This window comes from Crinia signifera, chromosome 5 (assembly GCF_055691185.1).
Source record: "Crinia signifera chromosome 5, ASM5569118v1, whole genome shotgun sequence".
NCBI lineage: Eukaryota > Metazoa > Chordata > Amphibia > Anura > Myobatrachidae > Crinia > Crinia signifera.
In genome coordinates, this window is record NC_139221.1 from 148,591,461 (window position 1) to 148,618,657 (window position 27,197).

The window sequence follows — 27,197 nt, forward strand, 5'->3', positions numbered from 1 at the left end:
TAGTCAGTAAGGTAATGCCGCAGCCAGGGGACATGTTTATAGTGGACTCTTCAGTCATAGAATTATCCCCAACTATTCAGCCCTGGCCGGGGTCTCAGAGGAAGTGGAAATCCCCTATAAAAGGGGTACCCCCCCTAGGGCACCAAAGAGCCAGGGCTTCTGCCTGGGCCTATCCCCTGCACCCCTGAGCAGTGGGTGCCGATTTGATACCAATCAAGTGTAAACAATATAATTGATAGTATGTTTTATCTTTGGAAGGACAACAGGGGATATATAGAAACACAGAAACATAGAATTTGACAGCAGATACGAACCCCTTGGCCCATCTAGTTTGCCCCTTTTTAAAACATGTTACCTCAAACCATATTTGATCCTTATTTTTTTGTAAGGATGTCAATATGCCTATCCCAAGCATGTTTAAATTGTACTACTGTATTTGCCTCTACACCTCTGATGGTAGGCTATTCCACTTACAGTATCTACTACTCTTTCTGTGAAGTACTGTAATTCTTCCTCAAATTTCCCCTGAATTACACCACCCTCTAGTTTCAGTGCATGTCCTCTTGTTCTGCTGCTCCTCTTTCTGTGAAGAATGTCTCCCACCTGTACCTGGTAATGCCCTTGATATATTTGAAAGTTTCTATCATGTGCCCCCTTTCCCTTCTCTGCTCCAAAGTATACATATTAAGATCTTTTAGTCTTTCCTGGTACGTTTTGTGATGTAGGCCATGCACCATTTTAGTTTCCCTTCTTTGTACAGTCTCTAATGTATTTATATCCTTCTGGAGATATGGCCTCCATAACTGAACACAGTACTCTAGATGAGTTTCGTACCAATGACCTATACAGTGGCATTTTTACTTCTTTCTTTCTACTGCTGATACCTCTCCCTATGCAAGTCCTCTGAAATAGTGACACCTAGATTCCTTTCTTCCTCAGTAGTTTCCATTATAGTGCCATCTCTTATATATTTAGCCAGATCTGTCAATCACCTGTGTGTATAACGCTGGGTGAAGTTACAGCCCCCTGGCCAGCGTTATACACACAGGGTGATTGACAGACCCAGCATTATACACACGTACGCCCCCCCAATCACAGATCCGCCCCCCCGCACAGAGACCAGCGGGGCATCTCAGCAGTGACTGACAGTATTAGAGCAGGAGCCACACAAATCTCCCTGCTCTCACACACCCGGCAAGGCTCCCCACTCTGCCGGCAGCTCCTGACACTTCACATGATCCGGCTGCCTGCCCGCCCGCCTGCCCGCCTCAAACTGTGCTGACTCCGCGAGCCTCCCACTTCCTCCCCACTTTCACATACCTAACCCGACAGACGCTCCTCCCAAACCCGGCGGATCCATGCACTCTGCCACATCCCCCACCGTGAGTGCTTCCTCCGTAACGCCCCCCCCCCCCCCCGACCCGGCAGCTGCTCCTCACCCGCCCGGCGGCTCCAGATGCTTCACATGGAGCTTATCCCCCACCATCGGCGCTTCCTCCGTGTCACCCCCCTGTCTCCGCCACCCTTCGTCTTCCTGCCTACTAACAGTCCTGGCAGCCGCTCCTCACCCTCCCGACGGTGCTGTCTCAGGTGGGTTGCACATGTCAGATGTGGCCTGCGACCCCCTCAATTCTCCCCCCTCACAGATGCCTGTGTCTGCCCCCCACTCTCTTCCTACAGTACCCACCATTTTTTTACACAGCCGGAAGCTGTGGCATCCTGTGCAATGAAGCCAAATGGTAAGTATCAATGCCAACGTCAGCATTTGTCTGTGTGTCGGCATCACTGTGTTAGTGTGTTAGCATATGTATGCATACCTCCCAACAAGACCCACTCCAGGAGGGACAAAATGCTCTGTTTATAGACTTCCCTTTTAATGTATGATTGCCATCACCTGTGTTGAAACACCTTTCTTATCAATTAATCTGTTCAACACAGGTGCTGGCAATCATACATTAAGAGGTATGTACAGAAACAGAGCATTTTGTCCCTCCTGGAGAGGGTCATGTTGGGAGGTATGTGTATGTGTGTCGGCATCCATGTGTCATCATGTGTCAGGGTTACTGTGTCAGTGTCCATGTATCTGCATATGTCTGTGTGTCGGCATCAGTATGTCTACATCTGTCTGTGTGTCATCATTGGTGTGTCGGTATGTTAGTATTTGTCTGTGTGTCAGCATCAGTGTGTCAGCATGGTTGGGGTTAGTGTGTCAGTGTCGTGTGGCTGTGTCAGCTCCTGTGTGTTGGCATCAGCGTGTCAGCTTCTGACCATTTGTCAGCATAATTGTGTCCATGTGTTAGCATCTGTCTGTATGTCGGCATCAGTCTGTCAACATTTTGTTATTGTGTTAGTGTCCATGTTTCAGGATCTGTCTGTGTGTAGGCATCACTGTATCCACATCTGTCCGTGTGTCAACATTAGTGTGTTAGTATCTGGCTGTGTCAAGATGAGTGTGTCAGCGTGTCAGGGTTACTGTGTTCATGTCAAGTTCTGTGTGCCCCTGCTTTCACTATCTCTGTCCCAGCCACAGCCTCCTCCGCCGACCACAGCCTCATACTCCTCCTCACTGCCACAGATCTCAGCTGCCGACCACAGCCTCCTACGCACCGCTAACCGCAGCCTCCTACTCCTCCACATTGCCGCAGATCACAGCCTCAGCTGCCAACCACAGCCTCATCTACACTGCTGATCACAGCCTCCTCTGCCCACTAGCTGCAACTAACCACAGCCTCCTCAACACCGCCGCCAAACCCAGCCTCCTCCTCCATACCACTGATCACAGCCTAAGGTAAGGTAATCATACCCTGCTGCCTTCTCTCCCACCTATATCTCCCTGCTGTCACACTCCCTGTCACCAAGTCCCTGCTGTCTATCTCCCTGTCCCTGCTGTCACTCCCCTGTCTCTGCTGACACTCTTTCTGTCCCTGCTGCCACACTCCCTGTCCCTATGTGCCACTCTGTCACTGAATTTTAACTCATACTTTTTGGCATAATGCGATTTTTGGTGTGGTTCATTACACCACCACCACCCCCCCCCCTTGCATGGCCACTCCCCTTTTGCCGCTAATGCCTAGCCCTGCAATTCTGATAGTACATATGTACTGGGTGCCAGAGATGCCCATGCTGAGGGTCTGAAGAGTCCGCCACTCACCTTACTACATCGCAGCCCCCTGCACACCACGCTCCTCAGCCCCGTCTTCAGACTGTCCTGTGGGTGGTGCCACCTGTGGTCAGATAAGGCCAGTGACCCATCCTCCAGCATTGGGCAGTAAAAGAAAGGCAGAGCCTGCAACCATGCCGCTCTCTGCACTGGTGAGAATATATATATACATACATACACACACACACCCCTTATATACCCATATCCCTGCTAATATACCCCTTATACCTTCCACATATACCCCTTTATACCCATATACCTGCCACATATATACCCCATTTATACCCATATTGCTGCCCATATTCCATACCCATATACCTGCCACATATATACCCAATAGCTGCCTATATACCCCTTATACCTACCATATATATATACCCCACTTATACCCATATTCCTGCCCATATACCATGTAGTATTGTATCAGCTATACCTCCACGTATACCCATACACCTGCACCTATACCCCTTATCACGCAGCACCCCCACAACCACCTGTACAAACATCACAACCACCACTCCCGCACCCGCACCATTTCCCCACCCGGCCAAACCATATTTCAAGCAATAAAGGCTGTATCAGGTTAAGGGGGCAAAGCCCCTTACGACGGTGTGAAGAGCGCCTGTAGGACGCGATGAATCACCTAGTTTATACTATATTTAGTCTTTGGATTTTTGAGACCCAAGTGCATGATTTTGCATTTTTTGCCATTAAACTGTAGTTGCCATGCTCTTTAACATTCCTCTAATCTACCTAGATCATCAATCATTTGTTTTACCCCTCCTGGTGTGTCTACCCTGTTGCATACCTTTGTGTCATCTGCAAAAAGGCACATTTTACGGATTCGGTATGAAATACCGACGGTGAAAATCCGACGGTCAAAATACCGACAGCTATTGACCGACGGTCAAAATCCCGACATGGTCAAAACACCGATATTTAAAATCCAGACGAGGTCAAAATACCGACAAGGTCAAAATATCGACATTTAAAATCCCGACAAGATCAAAATACCGACTTTTAAAATCTCGACAAGGTCAAAATACCGACATATAGAATGTAGACAGGTGAAAAAGTCAACATGACTTTGGGCCAACAGGTCGCTAGGTCAATATGGGTTTTCTCACTGTTTTTTTTTACCTGAATGTCGACACAGTCGACATGTACACAGTTGAAAGTCAAACGCAGCCCCTCGCATTGCTTGCTTTACTCGCAATGCTTCAAGCACTATTTTATTCTCCCACCACGCCATAGTGGATGGTAGGGCATGAAATACCGCCTGTCGGGTCAAAAAACAGTGAAAAATCCCATGTCGACCTCGCAACCTGACAACAGCTGTTGCATTCTATATGTCGGTGTTTTGACCTTGTTGGGATTTTAAATGTCGGTATTTTGACCTTGTTGGGATTTTAAATGTTGGTTTTTTGACCTTGTCGGGATTTTGACCTTGTCGGGATTTTGACCTTGTCGGGATTTTGACCGTCGGTCAATGGTTGTCTGTATTTTGAACATCTGGATTTTGACAGTCTGGATTTTGACTGCATCCCCATTTTATCCTCAATTCCATTTGCAATATCACCAATAAAGATATAAAAAAGCACTGGTCCATATACAGATCCCTGGGGTACCCCACTTGTAACCTTTCCCTCCTTTGATTGTACTCCGTTTACTACAACTCTCTGTTTTATGTCCTGCATCCATGCTCTTATCCATTCAACTCTCTTAAAATCCAATCCCAAACTTTCAAGTTTATTTAACAGTCTGCAATGTGGGACAGTGTCAAATGCCTTACTAAAGTCTAGATAAGCTACAGCACCACCTTGATCTATTACTTTAGTCACCCAGTCAAAAAAGTCAATAAGATTTGTTTGACATTAAATATTCCCCAAGCAAACCAATGCTGTTTAGGATCCTGTAAATTGCTGTTTTTGAGTTATTCTACAACTCTTTGTTTTAAGAGTGTTTCCATCAATTTCCCTACTACTAATGTAAGGCTCACTGGTCGATAGTTGCTTACCTCTTCCTTTCTTCCACTTTTGTGTAGTGGGACTACATTTGCTGTTTTCCAGTCCTCTGGGATTACTCCAGTAGCTAATGACTGATTGAATAATTCTGTTATTGGTTTTACCAGCTCCCCTTTAAGCTCTTTTAGTATCCTTGGATGTATCCCATCTGGCCCCATTGATTTATCCACTTTCAGTTTTGAGAGTTCTGTGAGGACTTTCTCCTCTGTCAATGTACTTGTTTCTCTCTCAGTTTTCTGACTATACTTGCAACTTAACTGTGGCCCCTTGCCCTCTCTTTCAGCAGTGAATACTGAGCAGAAATAATTATTAATATAATCTGCTATTACATTGTCCCCATTAAAAAGATTTCCACTCTCTGTCTTTAGTCTTATTAATCCACTTTTTGATTTTCTCCTTTCACTTATATACCTAAAAAAATAAAGTTTTCCCCTTTTACCCACTGACTGGGCCATTTTCTCTTCAGCCTGTGCTTTTGCACATCTGATTACCTTCTTAGCCTCCTTCTGTCTAACAAGATACACCTCTTTGTCCTCATTATTCTGCGTCTTTTTAAATTTCTTAAAGGCCAACTTTTTTGCTTTCACAATATTTGCAACATCTTTCACAATGGCTTCCTTTTCTTTGTGTGTTTCCTAACTCTTTTGACACAAAGTTCTGTTGCTTTCAGTATTGTACTTTTTTATTTTTCCCACTTATCCTGCACTCCTTTCAAGTTCCTCAACTCTGCCAAAGAATCCCATACAGAGTATCCCATCTCTACAAAATCAGCCTTCCTAAAATCTAATGCCTTTGTTTTTGTGTGCGATGAGTCGGTGTCTGTCTTTATTTTGAACCATACTGCTTGATGGTCACTGGATCCCAGGTTTTCAACCACATTTACTTCAGATATTCCGTCACCATTTGTAAGTATTAAGTCTAATATTGCGTCCTTACAAGTGGGCTCCCTCGCCAAATGCTGGAGGGATGCTCCTTGCAAGGAATTCAGAATGTCCTTACTTCTGGTGGAACTTGCAACAGGTAGATTAAAGTCTCCCATGATTATCACCTCTCCATTTAATGCCATTTTATTGATGTCCTGCAATAGACTTTTGTCAAGTTCCTCTTCCTGACCTGGTGGTCTGCAGATTACCCTTATACAAAGAATCACCTTCTCCCCTGTTTCTAGGGTCACCCAAAGGGCCTCGGTTTTTCTTCAATACTTTGTATTAAGGTAGTCTTTATGCTTTTTTTCACATATATTGCAACCCCTCCTCCGATTCTTCCCATTCTTTCCTTCTTAAATAAAGTATATCCTGGTATAGCTTTGTCCCAGTCATGCTTTTCATTGCACCATGTCTCTGTAATAGCCACATATAGGTAAGTAATGCTGCTTTCAGATCGCATAACTGGCTTTGACCCTGTATTTGAAAACGTTTCCAAAAACAGGTCTGCCAGATAAAACCCCTTTCACACCGCAGCTCTTAAACGGTATATTACCGTTTAAGTGCCGATTTTTTGACACTGGCAGACCCGTTTTTGGAAACTTTCCAAATACAGGGTCAAAGCCAGTGCAGCCTTCAGCCCTCCCCTCCGTGCAGCTCCCCCCCGCGCGCGTGTCGACCCCCCGCGCGTGTCGACGACCCCCCCTGCGCGTGTCGACACCCCCTCCCCCCGCACGTGTCGAAGCCCCCCCCCCGTGTCGACCTACCCCCGTGCAGCCGGTACCTCCGTTGTGGATCCCGGCACTGCAGTTCTGTATGGTCGGAAGCACTTATGAAAAAAAATATACCCCTTTATGTCTTTGGTCAAAAAGGAATGTTTTTACTTAAAAAGAAAAACATGTTTTTTGTAAATACATGTTTACGTGAATGTCATGCATATGGCAAAGGAGACCTTAAATTCTGCTTAAATAAGAATGACCAGATTAGCACTCTGTGGTGAACTAGTCTTTTTTTTTGCCCCCCACCTTTTAAGAAAAAAACAAAAAACACTATGTTACTATGCTGTCTATTTTTTTAAACAGAATTTGACCTGGGAATATATAGTTATACAGATATGCAGCCTGCATGTAAATACTGTTACTACACGTCACTGTCTTAAATAAAAATTCTAAAAAAATAAATAAATAGTATTTTATGTTAAATCTGAGAAGCCTACAGTAGCTCAAGCTTTCTCAGTGTTTTAAAAGACACATATGAATAATGAAGTCTTAAAGGCGTTGTGATGGGTCAAGCAATATTTGAGTTCCTGGCCCTACTTAATTGTCAGAGTAACTAAAGTAAATCAAAGTGCTGCTTTATCTGTGGTTTATCTTCTGGTTGATTACAGCTTATTGCATGTACAGTGCACAGTTGTTTCATTATCATTCTTGCTGTTGCCATAGTAACTTAATTCTCGTGTCAATTCAACTTACGAAAAGACCACAGCTGGACAGCTAAGCTGTCTAGGAAATACAATGACTAGAACTTAAAAGTGTCCGTAATCATTTATAAAACCCTACTACTTCACAATACAAGAGAGATATGTGGTGCTTGTCATTTGCAGCTACAGAAGCATCACTTTCATTATACTAATTACAAAATGATAAAATCTGGTAAATGCATGTATAAAATCATGCAATAGTTACAAAACTGTGCTTTGAACATTATATTATGCATTGTACTATACTATATATTCTTGAGCTAATCACTCAACAAACAACAGACTATTTGTGTTTCTGTACCCAAAAAGTATAAATATTTATTAGTTTGCTTGATTTTTAATTACGCCAATAAAAATAAAATTAGATTTTTGCTCTTTTATCCAATTTGCTGTGGAGGATGAGTTCTACGCATTTGGTTAGATGTAATAGGGTGAGATTTTTATGGTGAAAACAGCCAAAATCGCACATTTACTGAAAATTGCACGTCATAGTGTGTGATCTGCCATAAAAATTGCATATTTTGCTATGACCAAAAAAATCAGACTTCAAAAATCGCATAGAGATGTCTTCTCTAAATCGCAAATGTAATAGGTGGCAATTTTTCAAATCGCACCCTAAACATTAACAAAATGCAAGAAAAATGCTTTTGGCTGTTGAGTTTGACAGAACCATGTGCATGGGTCTAGCAACCCCTCCATCCCCCAAGCATAACCAGCTCCAGGCCAGCCCTGGTTTCCCAAATATGAAGGAACAAAGTGATGGGGTCCCCTCTATATTTAAGAAACCAGTACCAGATTGTTGGACTGGTCCTGAATCCAAAAATACTGGGGACAAAAAGAGTAGGGAGTCCCCATTTTTGGGAATTTGCACCGGGCTCCAACAGCAATCAGGGTGACACCACAGCCAAGGGAAACTTCTACATAAGCTCCCCTGGTCAAAACATTACCCCTGGCTAATATGCCCTGCACAGGGAAAACCCCCCAATAAAGGGGTTCCGTCCAGACATTGCCCATCAAGAGCTGAAGCCCAGGGTTGTCCCAGACACCCTTGGGTGGTGGGAGCCAGGGATGATTGTTTTTGTCAAATTTTTTATTAAAATAACATTTAGTTGTGCTGTCAAACTACAATTTCCAGCAAGCCCCCCCCCCCTCAAACACACATGCAGTGACATGGGGAACCATAAGTCCCAGCATGTGTGGCGTTAAAGGGCTCGGTACTTGTTTCCTAGCACGGCGCCCACGATTTTCATCTTATGCCATCGTTTTGATGGCATCGATTGCATTGCATCGCATGCGACCAGATCACATGCGAGCGGTTGATGCGATCAAAACGATTTTTTAATTGTACAGGCACCCTGATGAGTGATTACTATGTTATATGCACCCCCATTGTTAACGCCACCCCTACTATGAACACCAACCCGAAGCGTGGCGAGGGGTGGCGGTACGCGTCCTCCAACCTTTACATACCCCCATTATCCACGTCGGCGTGGAGTTGATTTTATATAGTGTGGCGAGTGCAGCGAGCCACCGAGCCCAAAGCGTGGCGAGCGGACGCGGATTACTTCACATGTATTCCGCATCCGTTCGCGGGGCTTGCTGCGGAGGACACTTACCGCCAACCCTCGCGGGCTCGCTGTGCTCGTCACGCTTCGGGTTGGTGTTGATAATGGGGGTGGCATTAACAATGGGGGTGAATTTAACATAGTAATCACCCATCAGGGTGCCTGTACAATTACATATCGCATCGCATGCCATTGTAATGGCATGCGAGCCGACGCAATATTAAAGTTGTACAGTGCGGCTCTTAGGACCCCAAATCGAGTCCTATCGCATACCTAAATTAGTGGTATGCGATGGCATAAGATGGGCGCCGTGCTAGGAAACAAGTACCAAGGGCTCTTTCCCGATACTAGAGAAATTCAATCAGCCCTCATTGGTTGATGGGAGTCCCAGGGACTGACATCACTGGGAACTCCCTCAGTAGCGGGCAAGAGTCACATTTGAGTATGGGGTACGTGGGGCAAATGTAACATGTGCAGAGAGAGTAACATTTGGGATACCTTGTTTCTGTGCTGGGTAAATACTGCCTGCTTTATTTTTGAACTGCAATTTAGATTTTGTTTCAACACCCCACCCAAATCTAACTCCCACAGCACATGTTACATTTGCCCCACCTGCAGTGCAACATGGTTTTGTCCATATGAGAACAAATTTGTCCTGCGATGAAGTTTGAATATGGCCCCATGTGCTAAGCACCCTACTTTTCAGATCCCCCTTCTGCCTGCAATAGTTATAGCAGGGATGAGTCACTTCAAGGAGGTGTAGCACACTACAGCATAACACCTAAGTGCACCACAGTTTCAGCAGCATTCACATACCTACAACCTACTAATAGTAGCCAGTTATAGTACAGTATATGAATACCTACAACTTGAGTAAAGTCAGTCCCTGCATTAGCTTATAAATTGCTGTATAACAGGGTCAGCTGAAATGAAACTGGACGTGGAATTTTCTTTTTTGAATGCTAATATTCTTCTTGCCAAAGGAAGTTGTAAATCTAAGAAATACTGGATTATATCCAAACATATGGTCAGTAACTGTGATTATTCTGGATAAAAAAGTACTGTACTTAAATATTTAGGGAACATCTTTTTAAGGAGAAAATATTATATCAAAATTAGAGCAGTTACAAGTTACAATAATGTTTTTTGAGAAAATAACTGTACATTTTATGGTAAAGGATTTTTTTAATGCCAATATGTAAATAGTGGTGCAAAACACAGTGTTGAAATGTGATAAAAATGCAGTTCACTAATCACTTAAGAGATCAGCAGAAAATTTCTATATACTGTATCAGCATCTCCTAATCATTCACTAACAAGGTGAATAAAATGCAAATGTCCAGTTACTTATAGCAATCAATAAGAATTGTGCTTTCCAAATTGAAATAAGTTAATGAAAGTTAATTGCTGACTGGTTGCAATTAATTATTGCACATTTCTCATATATACATAAGAACTCCCAAATTCCAATGCACTACTGAGAAATGATTGCCTGTTCCAAGGGCCTTATTAGTAATAAAGTCATAATTATTTCTGCTCAGTATTCACTGCAGAAAGAGAGTGTAAGGAGCCATGGTTAAGTTGCAAGTATACACAGAAAAAATAGGGAGAAACAGGTATGTTTACAGAGGAGAAAGTCTTAACAGAACTCTCAAAACTGAAAGTGGATAAATCAATGGGGACACATGGGATATATCCAAGGATTCTAAAATAGCTTAAAGGGGAGCTGGTGAAACCATTTACTGTATTATTCAACCAGTCAATAGCTACTGGGTAATAACAGAGGACTGGAAAATAGTCCCACTGCACAAAAGTTGAAGCAAGGAAGAAAGTAAGCAACTACCGACCAGTGAGCCTTACATCAGTAGTAAGGAAAATGATGGAAACATTCTTAAAACAAAGAGTTGTAGAATATCTCAAAACCAGCAACTTACAGAATCCTAAGCAGCACAGGTTTACTGGGGGGAGATCATGTTAAACAAATCTTATTGACTTTTTTGACTGGATGACTAAAGTAGTAGATCAAGGGCGTGCCATGGATGTAGCTTATCTAGACTTTAGTAAGGCTTTTGACACTGTCCCACAAAGCAGACTGTTAAATAAACTTGAAAGATTGGGATTGGTTTCTAAGACAGTTGAATGGATAGGACCTTGTTGCAGGTTAAAAAACAGAGAGTTCTAGTAAATGGAGTGCAGTCACAGGAGGAAAAGGTTACCAGTGGAATTCCCCAGGGATCTGTCCTTGGACCAGTGCTTTATATAATTATTCATGAAATTGCAAATGGAATTGAGGGCAGATAATATAAAGGTATGCAACAGGGTAGACACACCAGGAGGGGTAAAATAAATGATTGATGATCTAGGTAGATTAGAGGAATGGTCAAGAGCATGGCAACTACAGTTAAATGCCATAAAAATACAAAATCATGCACTTGGGTCTCAAAAACCCAAATAATAAATATAGTATACATGGCACTATAATGGAAACTGCTGAAGAGAAGGAGGATCTAGGTGTCACTATTTCAGGTGACTTAAAGGCAGGCAGGCAATGTAACAAAGCAAAGAAGAAGGCAAGTCAGATGCTTGGTTGCATAGGGAGAGGTATCAGCAGTAGAAAGAAAGAAGTAATAATGCTACTGTAGAGGTCATTGGTATGACCTCATCTAGAGTACTGTGTTCAATTCTGGAGGCCAGATCTTCAGAAGGATATAAATACATGGTGCTTGTTTAGTTTCATGGCGGCAGTTACGCCATCAGTGTAGCATCCCTGTCAGAATCAGTGTAGTTCCCGCGGCTAGCATATTTAGTGTAGTCAGTCAGAAGTAGCGTAGTCAGTCAGAAGTAGCGTAGTGTAGTGTTCCCGTGGCCAGCGTAGTTATTCAGAAGTAGCGAAGTGTTCCAGCAACCGCTGAAGCGTCCCTGTCAGATCCAGCGTAGTCAGTCAGAAGTACTGATTGTACTGTAATGTGTTAAGTTGCTTTAATTCTTCTTCTTCTTATTAACTAAAATCCAGTTACAAGTTAACACATGTCGTCATTACTGTCTCAGATGCATGATATGGCAGATGTGAATGTGTTCCTGAAAACCCCCCACTATCCATGGCAGCCTGGAAGCGTGGTGAGCGCACCAAGCCCTGCGCGGGGATGCGTTATGCGTCCTCCCAACTTTTTCATACCCCCACTATCCACGTCGGCGTGGAGTTGATTCTCTAAAGTGTTGCGAGTGCAAGGGGAAGCGGATTACCTTACATGTAATCCGCGTCCCCTTGTGGGGCTTGCTGCGCTCACCACGCTTCGGGCTCGATGGCTCGCTGCGCTCACCACACTATATAAAATCAACTCCACGCAGATGTGGAAAGTGGGGGTATAAAAAGTCGGGAGAACGCATAACGACGCTCACCACGCTTCGGGCTGCCGTGGATAGTGGGGGTTTGAAAAGCTGTGGATAATTGGGGTTTTTAAATGGAGGCTGTGACCGGACACCTGCCCTTAGCTCTGGCTACGCCCTTCGGGTCCACAGATTGCGGTACCAGGTCTCACGGGACCGTGCCAATTGGGGATTCCCTGTTACCGTCAGCAACCGCCTGTTACTGACTCCGCCCACTACGCAGTGGGCGGGGTATCGCTGCCACCACCAGACTCCTTATACGTGGCGCCTGGAACCACGGTTACCTCCTCAGGACCAACCGCTGGCACCTGAGTACTACCTGCGGGAGTGTATGCGTCGACGCGCTGCTGACACACTCCTGGCTGGCGTCAGTGGCTTCCCCTCTGGTTCACGGACCAGACCTCTGCTTCGGTAGCTGGCAGAGCGGAGCTTGGAGGACGCTGGATACCTTTACCCAGAACAGCCGGAGAACGGAATTATTGCGGTAATTCTGTTAGTCGCAAGATGGCAGAGACGTCTTGAGGCAAGAAGATGTTTATTTGCTCAAAGTTCTTAAAAGAACTCTCTCCTAGAATAGGAGAGTGCAGCATACAGCAGAATGTTTACAGCAGGACAGGTAGAACAGAGTACAACTTTGGGCTCACAGAGCCCTGCTTATATAGGCAGAAAACTCTTTGACATTGTCAGATCCTCCCCCATACATTTACAATTTGCATCTCAATCTGATACGTTACTTCCTGTGCATAACGAACCAAGATTACATACTGCAAAGGATAAATCCAATTTCCTTAGAATATATAACTTTCAGGAACAGGGGAGATATTTATCTCCTGGTAGCATGTTTACATAACGAAACACAAATGTCTGTGCCTCATCAACACCTCACACACAGGATGTCCTGGGTTCAGTGACCCATCACATATAGTACATAAATTTCCTTATCACCTTTTACACAGGGCTTCAGACACAGAGCCTACTCCCTGCTGTGTTTTGGACACTCACAGACCTTCTGACAAGAGGGGCAGATTAGCATTTCATTTCCTCATCACCAATATTTGCTAAATTCCTTCCCCCAGAAATGTACAAAGTGCATTGTAAGTCCAGAATGCATTCCTCAATATTCAATACAATATACACAATATATGATGCAGTCCTAGCTCAGTGCCAAACATATATTTCATAAGTACATATAATCTGTGCCTGGTGCCCAGCAGCAGGCTACAGCTTACATCAGCACTGCAGAAGGTGTCCTGTCCCAGCTCAGTGCTACTCATACAGTTTAACACATGTCAAGTGCCCTTGTTCTGAATAACGGCAAAGCACAGAGAGTTAACCCCTTCAGTGCTGTAGCCGCCATTAACCCCGTGTGCCGGGCTCTCCGGCCACACTTCTTCCCCCCCCCCCTTCAAGCGGGAAACCAGAGGGCCATGTCCCAACGACTTGGCTCCTGGTCCCGCAGCCCATTTGGGGGTTACTGGGAGTGCCTGGGGGTGTTGGCCCCCAGCCTAGACAGTTCCTCCAGACTGCAGTGGGCCATATCCGGTTGGTGCTGAAAGTCCACACAGTCACCACAGTGTCCAAGTCCAAGGCCCCACAACAACAGTCTGTCTGTTTCCCCCAATGAAGGGGGCAAACCTTCATCAGGTGGGTGTTCCTTCACCCCAGTGGGGTGCCAGTGGCACCATCTGTGCCAAAGCTGGTCTGCTGCATACACAATTGCCACCCAGTGTGTCCAAATTGTGGCATACCCCACCTCCCACCATAGCAGTATTCTGCTCACACAAGCCACAGGGTGCTCCTGCCCATATGGCTCGTCTTGGCTCAGTACTGCTCCCAGTCCGTGCAGTGATGCAATAGTCCCTACCACAATGTCCTGGTAATAAATATGCGTCGTCAGCACTGGAGCTGGTACCAGAGCCTCCCTCAGTGACTGGAATGCCAACTCACAAGCAGGTGTACAGTCCACTGTCTTGGGAAGACCCTTCCTAGTCACTACTGTAAGGGACGTCACTACCAAACTAGAGTCAGGGACAACTTGTCTGTAGGGCCTTACAATTCCTAAGGTCAGTACCTGTCTGGGGGTTGTGGGCCGGGGACAGCCTCTGGTCGCCTCTTCCTTCCCTGGTCTGGGCTTACCCCTGTCTCCTCCCACACTATCCTCCAGGCACTGCACCCCTGTCACTTCTCCCGGGCACCCGTCTGCAACAACCGTCAGACCTGCCCTCCTGTCCCCCTCAAAGGACCTACGTCTTGGGGAACCCACCCTCTCTGGTGTATCCCCTTCTACCTTCCTGACTACCCTGGGCCTGAACCCTTCCTGCCCGGGCATACTCCCCACCCCCACCCCATCAAGGCCGCTGCGAGCTTGGCACCGTATGCCTGTCAGGGATGGGTCAGAGAGCGGAGCCCCCTGAACCCCCAGCCAGTGCCCCTCACTTTCTCCTAAAGGGGGACACTCTACATGGGTAGGTAGGTTGGGATGTCTAGGGTCATTCTGGTTTGGGTCAGTCATGTCAAGGTCAGTGTGGTCACTCATACTCACCGCTGGAGTTGGCAAACCACTAGGAACAGGAGCATCGCTGGGCACCCTCACAGGATACAACAAGCTGGCACACACATCCTCTGCGTTGCTAGGGGACGTAGGCACACCAGAGGCAAAAGGCATGCTGGGGAGATGCGCTGATCTAACCACTGTAGTCTTTTCCTCTGGGCTGGTTGATGCTGTGGTTGGCTGTGCTGGCAGTTGTCTGGCCGCTGTGGTCTGTTCCTCTGGGCTGGGCTGTGCTGGTGTCGATGGTAAGGACTGTAGTCTGGCAGCTTGACTCCAGGCGATGGCGTTAACAAATGTAGTAACGATTCCACCCCCAAGATCATTCCCCAGGACTACATCTGTTGGGAGGCCATCCATGACGGCAACATCTCGCAACTCTGGTCCAGCCCCCCAATCCAGGTAGACTCTGGCCATGGGCACCTCTCGCTCCGCTCCATCTGCCATTGTAACTTTGGCAGTGCGACCCTGCAAGATTGCAGCAGGATCAATCAGTCTGGGGCTCACCACAGTGATTGAGGCCCCAGAGTCTCTCAGGCCTTCCCCCTGCAGGGGCCCCACTTGGACCGACTGCAGGTGCCGCCACATATTTTGTAGAGGCCGCATGGCCATGCAGGTGACTCTATCAGCAGAGTCTGCCTGCTTCTCACCACACTCCATCGGACTGACTGGAGGGGGTACAGTCTCTGTGGGCTCATCTCCACGGGTCAAGCAAGCAAGCCGGGATCCAGCATTCGGATTGGTAGCGCGAATCTGGGGTGCCGGCAGTGTGGGACAGTTCATCCTCAGATGTCCGATTTTCCCACAGCTGTAGCATTTCTTGACCAGGTGGGGCTCCGATGATCCCTGATTACTCGCAGGGACGCTGCGGGGCGATTGCTGGCCAAGAGCACCCGGGTTGGAAGATGCTTGCTTTGGGGGGCGATGAGCTGAAGAGGGGTGTCCCCCTGGTGGTAAAGTCCTTTGTAGTGGGCTGCTACTTGGGCGTTTCAGCCCCTGTGACCGAATTGCCACATACTTGTCCGCTAGCTGGGCAGCCATCTTTACACTGGGTGGCTCCCGATCTAGCACCCACTCCTTCACTTCCTGGGCACACCTGCGGTAGAACTGCTCCCTGCAGATCACATCAATCAGGGTGTCCCAGGTTGTGGCCTTTGATTCCTGCACCCACTTCACCAAGTACTGCCGCAGCTGGGTGGCAAACTGCTCGTGGGTGCTGCCCGGATTCTTTGGCAAGTCCCGAAACTTTTTCCTGTAGGACTCAGGAGTTACAAAAAAACGTTGGAGGAGGGCCTTGGCGACAACATCATAGTTCCCACAGTCCTCATTGGCCACTCCTCGATAGGCCTCCAAAGCCTCTCCATGCAGGGTGGGCACAAGGTGTCTTACCCACTCCTGTTTGGGCAAATCATGCAGTTTACAAGTCCTCTCAAAAACTTGCAAATGTCCATCAATGTCCCCATCGCTGTCAGCAAACTTGGCAAACTGAATCTGTCCCACTCGGCGGGTAGCAGCTGACAACGGTCCTCGGGGTACCACGGCCTGTGGTGCCCGCTTCGCATGCCACATCCGAATGATGAGCATGCGTTCTTGTTCCGTTGCCCTCTCCCCTAATTCCGCTAGCCGATCCGCTAGGCTATCCGCGCCGTCCACCCTGGGACACACGGATCCTGGCCCTGCTAGGGAGTGTTGGGAAACGTGGCTGCTGCTAGAGGGGGTGGGGCTTGTGAGTCTCACCGGGTCCAGATGAAGGTCCTCTGTGTGGCTGTCCTCCTGGACACGGTCACCATCAGCGTGCTGCACCTCCTCCCGACTTGACTCCTCCAAGTGCTTGAGCGCCGCCCTCATTTCGTTTACAGTTGCTTTGGAAGGGATATCCACACCCTTCCTCCGACACACGATCTCGAGGTCATCCTTTGACATTCCGCTGAAGTCCGCCATCTTGCGCGTTCTCCTGGCTGCCGTTACTCTTCCCTGAGTAACTCGGCTTCTCCAATCGGGTGACTGAGGAGCCGCCTGGGTTATCCCACTGCTGCCACCAATTACTGTGACCGGACGCCTGCCCTTAGCTCTGGCTACGCCCTTCGGGTCCACAGATTGCGGTACCAGGTCTCACGGGACCGTGCCAATTGGGGATTCCCTGTTACCGTCAGCAACCGCCTGTTACTGACTCAGCCCACTACGCAGTGGGCGGGTATTGCTGCCACCACCAGACTCCTTATACGTGGCGCCTGGAACCACGGTTACCTCCTCAGGACCAACCGCTGGCACCTGAGTACTACCTGCGGGAGTGTATGCGTCGACGCGCTGCTGACACACTCCTGGCTGGCGTCAGTGGCTTCCCCTCTGGTTCACGGACCAGACCTCTGCTTCGGTAGCTGGCAGAGCGGAGCTTGGAGGACGCTGGATACCTTTACCCAGAACAGCCGGAGAACGGAATTATTGCGGTAATTCTGTTAGTCGCAAGATGGCAGAGACGTCTTGAGGCAAGAAGATGTTTATTTGCTCAAAGTTCTTAAAAGAACTCTCTCCTAGAATAGGAGAGTGCAGCATACAGCAGAATGTTTACAGCAGGACAGGTAGAACAGAGTACAACTTTGGGCTCACAGAGCCCTGCTTATATAGGCAGAAAACTCTTTGACATTGTCAGATCCTCCCCCATACATTTACAATTTGCATCTCAATCTGATACGTTACTTCCTGTGCATAACGAACCAAGATTACATACTACAAAGGATAAATCCAATTTCCTTAGAATATATAACTTTCAGGAACAGGGGAGATATTTATCTCCTGGTAGCATGTTTACATAACGAAACACAAATGTCTGTGCCTCATCAACACCTCACACACAGGATGTCCTGGGTTCAGTGACCCATCACATATAGTACATAAATTTCCTTATCACCTTTTACACAGGGCTTCAGACACAGAGCCTACTCCCTGCTGTGTTTTGGACACTCACAGACCTTCTGACAAGAGGGGCAGATTAGCATTTCATTTCCTCATCACCAATATTTGCTAAATTCCTTCCCCCAGAAATGTACAAAGTGCATTGTAAGTCCAGAATGCATTCCTCAATATTCAATACAATATACACAATATATGATGCAGTCCTAGCTCAGTGCCAAACATATATTTCATAAGTACATATAATCTGTGCCTGGTGCCCAGCAGCAGGCTACAGCTTACATCAGCACTGCAGAAGGTGTCCTGTCCCAGCTCAGTGCTACTCATACAGTTTAACACATGTCAAGTGCCCTTGTTCTGAATAACGGCAAAGCACAGAGAGTTAACCCCTTCAGTGCTGTAGCCGCCATTAACCCCGTGTGCCGGGCTCTCCGGCCACAGAGGCGTTTGCCAGTATGTAACATGGAGCACTGGAAAATGCCTCCTTCATTTGAATGAGACGCACTTGCATCTTTGGACAGGAGACGCACGTGCTAAAGAACCCCTAACCCTTTCGGCAGGGTTGCTGTACCCTGCCAAAATAGCTACTCAGACGCAGGAGCGTCTCATTACTAGAGCGTCTGAGATGCTCCTGCGTCTCAAGCAGATGAAGCGCCTTACACCGGCGCCACCATGATCCCCTCTCCACCAAAGAGAGGGGATCATGCCGGCGCCGGCGGTGTGAGAGAGAGGCGCTGACTAGGCTTGCCAGAGACACCGGGGACAGAGATGCAGTTCCTGGCAACAGTACGGTAGTTACTTGTGTAGTTTCACAGCGGCAGCCTACGCTGATAACGTAGCTTAGACTGCCGCCATCAAACTACACAAGTAAGGTGTCACAAACTTGGGGTGCACTACCACTCGAGGATTGGCTAGACCTGACACAGGGGCGCGGAGTCTAACCGTGCCGGGGGTTTTCTGCCAGTGACCCCTCCAAGCGGGATATGGGCTTCTGCTGCACCTGACACGTCGGTCGCGGCCCCCTGGTCAGGTTCCCCGTATGAGTGGCGGTAGCTTGTGAAATATGAAAGCGTGGTCGTCTAGCCGAGTTGGTATCAGTGCGGGCAAGTAGGAACACAAGGGAAAGGCAAAGGAGTATCCAAGTATCCGGCTCATACACTGGAAGCACAGTTCGCGATACACTGGGATAAGGCTGAAGAATAGTCAAACGGCAAGCTGGGTCATACACGGAGTCACTGGACACGGTACCAAAGGATCAGGCAGGAGAATAGTCAGGAAACAAGCCGGGGTCAAATATGGTAATCAGGAAACTGGTAATATACTAAGCACAAGGACGCTGGAGCTGGTGTGAACCTATACTCTGGCAGCTTCTGTCTCCCAGAGGCTGCCCTTTATAGGAAGCACAGGGAACCCACAGGTGAACTAATCAGTGGGCTGAGCATGCTCAGTTTACACTGAACTCTCCTGCAGGAGAGTTACCCAGGTGTAACTAATTAGCTGAGCTCAGATCTCACAGCACAGTTCAACTATACAGAGCTGTCAGCAGCAAGGACTCCTCCAGGTGCTGTAATTAGCAAAGCTCAGGCCACACAGACTTTCCTTGCAGCATGGAGCAGGCTGAACAGACAGGAGAAGCCACAAACCAGGTAAGAAACAATACAAAAACTGAATGTTGTGACATTACCCTCCCCTCTAGGGGTGGGCTCCGAACACCCCACATGGATACTTTCAAGGTCGCCTGTGGTTCTTTTTCTTAGAAGAACACTTAGATCCCTTCAAGGCTGGTGACGCCTCTGGCTCTTCAAAGTGGGCTCTGGCCAACACTAGACCACCCAAAAAAGGAGCAGCATCGTGTTCAGAATCATAATCTGAGTTGGAGTCTAGTTCTGGGGTGCAAATCAAAGATTTTTTAGCGGATGATTCTTTGAGACCATGAAGTGCTAAAGAGCCGACACGGATGCCCCTAACTATTGAGTTCTTCGATTCAGATCTTGGAAAAAAATTTTTTGCAGAAGCTCTAGTACTCTCGGTATGCCGTCTAGATGACCCATGGTTTTGAAGAGGCATAGGCAGACTTTTAGCCAGGGAGGATGAAGGAGTCTTAGATTCAAATTTCTCGATCACAGCCCTGGAGAATGATATCAGATCTTGCAGTCGATGATCATTGGCTTCAACAAGTGGATTGACCCATTTTAGTGCTTCTCCCCGGAAGGATAAGATCATAAATCTTACAATATTTGCCATATTGACACTGGAAGATGGATCATGATTCATGGCATCTAAGTAGTGATCCGCTAAAGCCTGGTAATGGGCAAGGTTCCCATCAAAACAAATATTTTCAGAAGACTCTTCAGCTGGCTTTTGTGTACTAGCCAACCCTGGTGGGACCTTAGACACAATGGACGTCTCTTGAACTTGAGGCACTGCTGAAGCCTTATGGATGTCCAGTACAGTAGGCATCGGTACTCTAGAAATTTTTTCTTGGCTGACATGTTTAGGCCCAGGGGTCATGGAAGCAGACCTGGAGACCGCAGAGGTAATGGAGACAGGCCCGGAGGCAACGGATGCACACCTGGAGACCATGGAGGCAATGGAGACAGGCCCGGAGGCCATGGAGGAAGGCCCGGAGGACAAGGAAGCGGACCTGGAGACCACGGAGGTAGGCCCGGAGGCTGTGGAGACTGGCCCGGAGGCTGTGGAGACTGACCAGGAGGCTGTGGAGACTGGCCTGGAGGCCACGAAGACAGGCCCGGAGGCCATGGAAGTGGACCTGGAGACCACAGAGGCAGGCCCGGAGGCCACAGGGACTGGCCCGGAGGCCACAGAGACTGGCCCGGAGGCCACGACACACAAGTCCTCATGCCCGGAGGCAAGGGCAGATGGGTCCTCATGCCCGGAGGCAAGGGCAGATGGGTCCTCATGCCCGGAGGCAAGGGCAGATGGGTCCTCATGCCCGGAGGCAAGGGCAGATGGATCTCCACCAGGAGTGACAGACCTGGAACCCCCACCTGGGGTGAGTGACTCGGAACCCTCACCTGGGGTAAATGACTCGGAACCCCCACCTGGGGTGACGGACTCGGAACCCCCACCTGGGGTGACGGACTCGGAACCCCCACCTGGGGTGACGGACTCGGAACCCCCACCTGGGGTGACGGACTCGGAACCCCCACCTGGGGTGACGGACTCGGAACCCCCACCTGGGGTGACGGACTCGGAGCCCCCACCTGGGGTGACGGACTCGGAGCCCCCTTCTGGGGTGACGTACTCGGAACCCCCTTCTGGGGCGATTGACTCGGAACCCCCTTCTGGGGTGATTGACTCGGAACCCCCTTCTGGGGCGATTGACTCGGAACCCCCTTCTGGGGCGATTGACTCGGAACCCCCTTCTGGGGCGATTGACTCGGAACCCCCTTCTGGGGCGATTGACTCGGAACCCCCACCTGGGGTGACGGACTTGGAACCCCCACCTGGGGTGACGGAAGCCCCTTCTTGAGGCAAAGTGCTCAGTGGCCCAACCTGGGAAGCCACACTCAGAGACCCTTCCTGGGGTGTGGCTACCAGAGGATCCTTTTGGGGTGCAACTCTCGGAGATTCCTCTTGAGGTAGTGTACTCAGAGGCCCTTTTTGGGGTACCACTTTCAGAGACCCCTCTTGGGGTGCAGTGCTCGGGAAACCCTCCTGGGGCGCAATGCTCAGAGACCCTGTTTGGGGTGTGGTACTCTGAGACCCTGCTTGGAGTCTGACAGTCTGAGACCCCTCCTGATGCACGACACTCTGAACCCCGTTCTGCGGCTTGAGAATTTGAGAACCCTCCTGGGAAAATACCCTCCGAGACCCCTTCTGAGGAAAAAGACTCTGTACCCCTTCTTGGGGCTCGCCATTCTGAGACCCCTCTCGGAACTCGACACTGTGAGAGTCCACTTGGGGTGAAACACTTTGATGCCCCTCTTCGGGCAAGACACTAGGAAGCCCTTCCTTGGGCAAGACACGAGGAAGCTCCTCCTGGAGCACAATAATCGGAAGCCCCTCATTGGGCTGGACTAACAGAACCCCCTTCTGGGGCTGGCTGGACAGAACCCCATCTTTGGGTTTGATACTTGGACTTTCATCTCGGGTCTTGATACTCGGATTCCCCTCCTGGGGCTTGTGACATTCTGAGACACCCCCTCCTGGGGCTGGAAATGAAGACTGTGGACCCTTACTCGGGGCCTGGATCAAAATTTTACTTGTTTTGGGTAAAAAGATCTTGGTTCTTGGACCCCAGTGATAACCATGAAACTCTTCCTGAGTGGGCACAGAAGCAATAACCTTATTCCTGGCCTCTCTGAGGGGGCAATCCTCAATCAAATGGTCCTGGCCTCCACAATAAAAACATAAATTTAAGGACCTGCGTCGCTGGCGTTCCTCATCTGACAACTGGGGACGAGGCCGACTCACATACTTGTCCTTAAAGGGCACAGATGTATTTGCCAATGGGGTACCCGGAGTGGAATCTGAGGGTCTTGTAGGCACCAAGCCCACAGTAGACTCGCCGAGCAGTTTGGTGACAAGGGTGAGGACGTTAGACAGCAGCTCCTGTAACTGCTGTATTAGCAGGCGAGGCACCCTAATGGACTCCGGATCAGAAATCACTGGTTTTGGAGAGGGTGGAGCGAGGTCCAATTGCTGCTGCAGAGTTTGCAAGCTTTGCATAATCAGAGCTTGGTCCTGTCCTTGCTTGTCAACCTGGACCAGCAGGTGTTCCAGGAGTTCTTTATGAGACATGCCACTAACAGCATCCATATTCCAGTTGGGCCAGAGTATTCTGTCACAAACTTGGGGTGCACTACCACTCGGGGATTGGCTAGACCTGACACAGGGGCGCGGAGTCTAACCGTGCCGGGGGTTTTCTGCCAGTGACCCCTCCAAGCGGGATATGGGCTTCTGCGGCACCCGACACGTCGGTCGCGGCCCCCTGGTCAGGTTCCCCGTATGAGTGGCGGTAGCTTGTGAAATATGGAAGCGTGGTCGTCTAGCCGAGTTGGTATCAGTGCGGGCAAGTAGGAACACAAGGGAAAGGCAAAGGAGTATCCAAGGACAGGCCGGGTCATACACTGGAAGCACAGTTCGCGATTGTGACCGGACGCCTGCCCTTAGCTCTGGCTACGCCCTTCGGGTCCACAGATAGCGGTTCCTGGTCTCACGGGACCTGGCCAATAGGGGATTCCCTGTTACCGTCAGCAACCGCCTGTTACTGACTCCGCCCACTACGCAGTGGGCGGGGTATCGCTGCCACCACCAGACTCCTTATACGTGGCGTCTGGAACCACGGTTACCTCCTCAGGACCAACCGCTGGCACCTGAGTACTACCTGCGAGAGTGTATGCGTCGACGCGCTGCTGACACACTCCTGGCTGGCGTCAGTGGCTTCCCCTCTGGTTCACGGACCAGACCTCTGCTTTGGTAGCTGGCAGAGCGGAGCTTGGAGGACGCTGGATACCTTTACCCAGAACAGCCGGAGAACGGAATTATTGCGGTAATTCTGTTAGTCGCAAGATGGCAGAGACGTCTTGAGGCAAGAAGATGTTTATTTGCTCAAAGTTCTTAAAAGAACTCTCTCCTAGAATAGGAGAGTGCAGCATACAGCAGAATGTTTACAGCAGGACAGGTAGAACAGAGTACCACTTTGGGCTCACAGGGCCCTGCTTATATAGGCAGAAAACTCTTTGACATTGTCAGATCCTCCCCCATACATTTACAACTTGCATCTCAATCTGATACGTTACTTCCCGTGCATAACGAACCAAGATTACATACTACAAAGGATAAATCCAATTTCCTTAGAATATATAACTTTCAGGAACAGGGGAGATATTTATCTCCTGGTAGCATGTTTACATAACGAAACACAAATGTCTGTGCCTCATCAACACCTCACACACAGGATGTCCTGGGCTCAGGGACCCATCACATATGGTACACAAATTTCCTTTTTAGCACCTCTTACACAGGGCCTACTCCCTGCTGTGTTTTGGACACTTTCAGACATTCTGACCAGAGAGGCAGATTAGCATTTCATTTCCTCATCACCAAGATTTGCTAAATCCCTTCTCCCAGAAAAGTACAAAGTGCATTGTAAGTCCAGAATGCATTCCTCAATATTCAATATTCAATACACAATATATGATGCAGTCCTAGCTCAGTGCCAAACATATATTACATAAATACATATGATATGTGTGCCGGGTGCCCAGCTCAGTGCTATAACTTACATCAGCACTGCAGCAGGGGTCCTGTCCCAGCTCAGTGCTACTCATACAGTTTAAAACAGGGCAAGTGCCCTTGTTCTGAATAACGGCCAAGCACGGATAGTTAACCCCTTCAGTGCTGTAGCCGCCATTAACCCCGTGTGCTGGGCTCTCCGGCCACACTTCTCCCCCCCCCTTCAAGCGGGAAACCAGAGGGCCATGTCCCAACGATTTGGCTCCTGGTCCCGCAGCCCATTTGGGGGTTACTGGGAGTGCCTCGGGGGCTCAGGCTCATCCAGGCGGGACAGTCCATCGGCGTTGCTGTGGGCCCTGCCCTGCTTGTGGATGATGTGAAAGTCATAGACTTGGAGGGCCAGGCTCCATCTTAACAGCCTGCCGTTCTCTCCGGTAGTGTGCTGTAGCCACCGCAAGGGGTTGTGGTCAGTTACCACCGTAAAGCGGCGGCCGTACAAGTAGGGCTGAAGCTTCTTCACCGCCCAAACAATGGCCAAACACTCCTTTTCAATCGTGGCATATCCCACCTCCCTCGGGAGGAGTTTCCGGCTTAAATAAGCCACAGGGTGCTCCTGCCCATCGGGCCCCTCCTGGCTCAGCACCGCTCCGAGTCCGTACTGTGACGCATCAGTTTGTACCACAAAGTCTTTACTGTAGTCCGGCGCCATCAGCACTGGAGCTTGGATTAGAGCCGATTTCAAAGTCTGGAATGCCAACTCACACGCGGGTGTCCAGCTAACCACCTTGGGGAGTTTCTTCTTTGTCGTCAGGTCAGTCAGGGGCTTTGCTATGGAACTGAAGTCAGGGACAAAACGTTGGTAGTACCCTGCTACCCCTAGGAAAGCTAAAACCTGTTTCTGGGTGGTGGGTCGTGGCCAGTCCCGTATGGCCTCTATCTTGGCGGGTTCGGGCTTCACCTTACCCCCTCCTACACGGTGCCCCAGGTACTGTACCTCAGCCATCCCCATTTGACACTTGTCGGCTCGGATCCTCTCTAGTACCAACCCCACCTGTCTCAGGTGATCTCCCCAGGTTCGGCTGAAAACAGCAATGTCATCTAGGTAGGCCTGAGCGAAATCCCTGTACCCTTCCAGCAGTTCATCAACCACGCTCTGGAAGGTGGCTGGCGCATTCTTCATCCCGAATGGCATGGTTTTGAATTCAAACAAGCCAAATGAGGTGATGAAGGCGGACCGTTCCTGAGCTTCCGGCGTCAGGGGTATTTGCCAATACCCCTTGCTCAGGTCAAACGTGGAGATGTACTTTGCTCCAGCTAACTCATCTAACAATGCATCAATGCGGGGTAAGGGGTAAGCGTCAGATTTGGTCACCTCGTTCAGCCGGCGGTAGTCTACACAAAACCTGGTTGTCCGGTCCTTCTTGGGAACCAGTACAACAGAGGCGGCCCAGGGACTGTTGGAACGCGTAATTACGCCTAGCGCTAACATCTCCTGCACCTCCTGGTAGATACTCGCCTGCGCCTCTGGTGAGACCCGGTAGGCGGGTTGCCGAATCGGCCGATGCTCACCAGTGTCTACATGGTGGGCACGTAGGGTGGTCAAGCCGGGCTTACGGCTGAACTGGGCCTCAAAGGACCGCAGCACTGCCTCAAGCTGCGCCCTTTTGCGGGGGCCGAGTTCATCGCTCCACTTAACTTCCTCTACGCCACCGTCGCCCTGGGTGTTAGCCAGGAGGTCAGGAATGGGGTCGCTTCCTGGGTCCTCCATTGGTAGGCAGCACACCGCGGCTACCGTCTCCACGCGCTCATGGTATGCCTTGAGCATATTAACATGGTAGGTACGCTGCTTCCTACCCTCGCTGTCAAATGACACTACATAAGTAATGTCGCTTAGGCGATTAGCGACCGTGTACGGTCCCGCCCAGGCAGCCTGGAGCTTGTTCTGGCGGGTGGGTACCAGAACCAGCACCTTCTGCCCCACTTCAAAGACTCGGGCACGCGCGCCCTGGTCATACCACGCCTTCTGCTTGGCCTGCGCCGTCGCGAGATTGGCTTGCGCAAGCCCCACGAGTTTCTCCAGCCGATCCCGGAGCCTCAACACGTACTCCACCACGGACTCCTCGTGGACTTGTAACTTGGTGGGACTGCTATGCTATTAGTGGTGCCTGTCCTTGTGTTTCCCTCCAATATCCCCATAGATTGTAAGCTTGCAGCAGGGCTCTCCTACCTCCAAGCAGGGGCGTAACTAGAACTTTGTGGGCCCCATAGCAAGATTTTGAAAGCCCCCCCCCCCCCCCGCCTATTGTTACTACAATTCCCCTCAGGTGGGAAGATGAAAGAGCGCAAGAGCGAGAGTGTCAGAGAGAGGGTGTCAGGGAGAGATGGAATAAGATAATGGGGAATGTGACTATGTGAGGGAGAGAGAGAAAGAGAGAGGGGGTCCCAGTGGGAGAGATGAGAGAGAGGGCATCAGGGAGATATGAGAGAGAGAGAGGACAAGAGAGAGAGAGAGTGTCATGGAGTGAAAGTAGCGATGGGAGAGAGAAAGCTCCACCAGGTAGGAAGAGGGGGGAGGGAGTGTGTGCGTTGGGGGGGTGAGAGAGAGGTTTGAAAGGGCCAGGGGATAGAGAGCAGGCAGATATTGGGGCAGAAGGTGACAAGAGATGTGGGTGAGACAGTGAGGGGAAGGGAAAGTGAGAGAGAGAAAATGAGTGGACACAGAAAAAGAGGAGAGAAAGGGGGGAGCATTGGGTTGAGGTGTTTTAGACATGCATCAACCTTTAACTTATAACACCATTCCCCCTCCAGGTACACTATGTAGCTTGCACTGTCCCCCTCCCCCTTCACTGCAAGCAGCACTTTGTACCTGCAGCATTGGTGATCAGTGGCCTCGTCAGTGCCGGGTCTCTCCACGTGAGTGCCGGGTCTCCTGCACATCAATGCTGGCTCTCTGTGTCTCCTGTACATCGGCTCTGTGAAAGCCGGGTCTCCTGAACGTA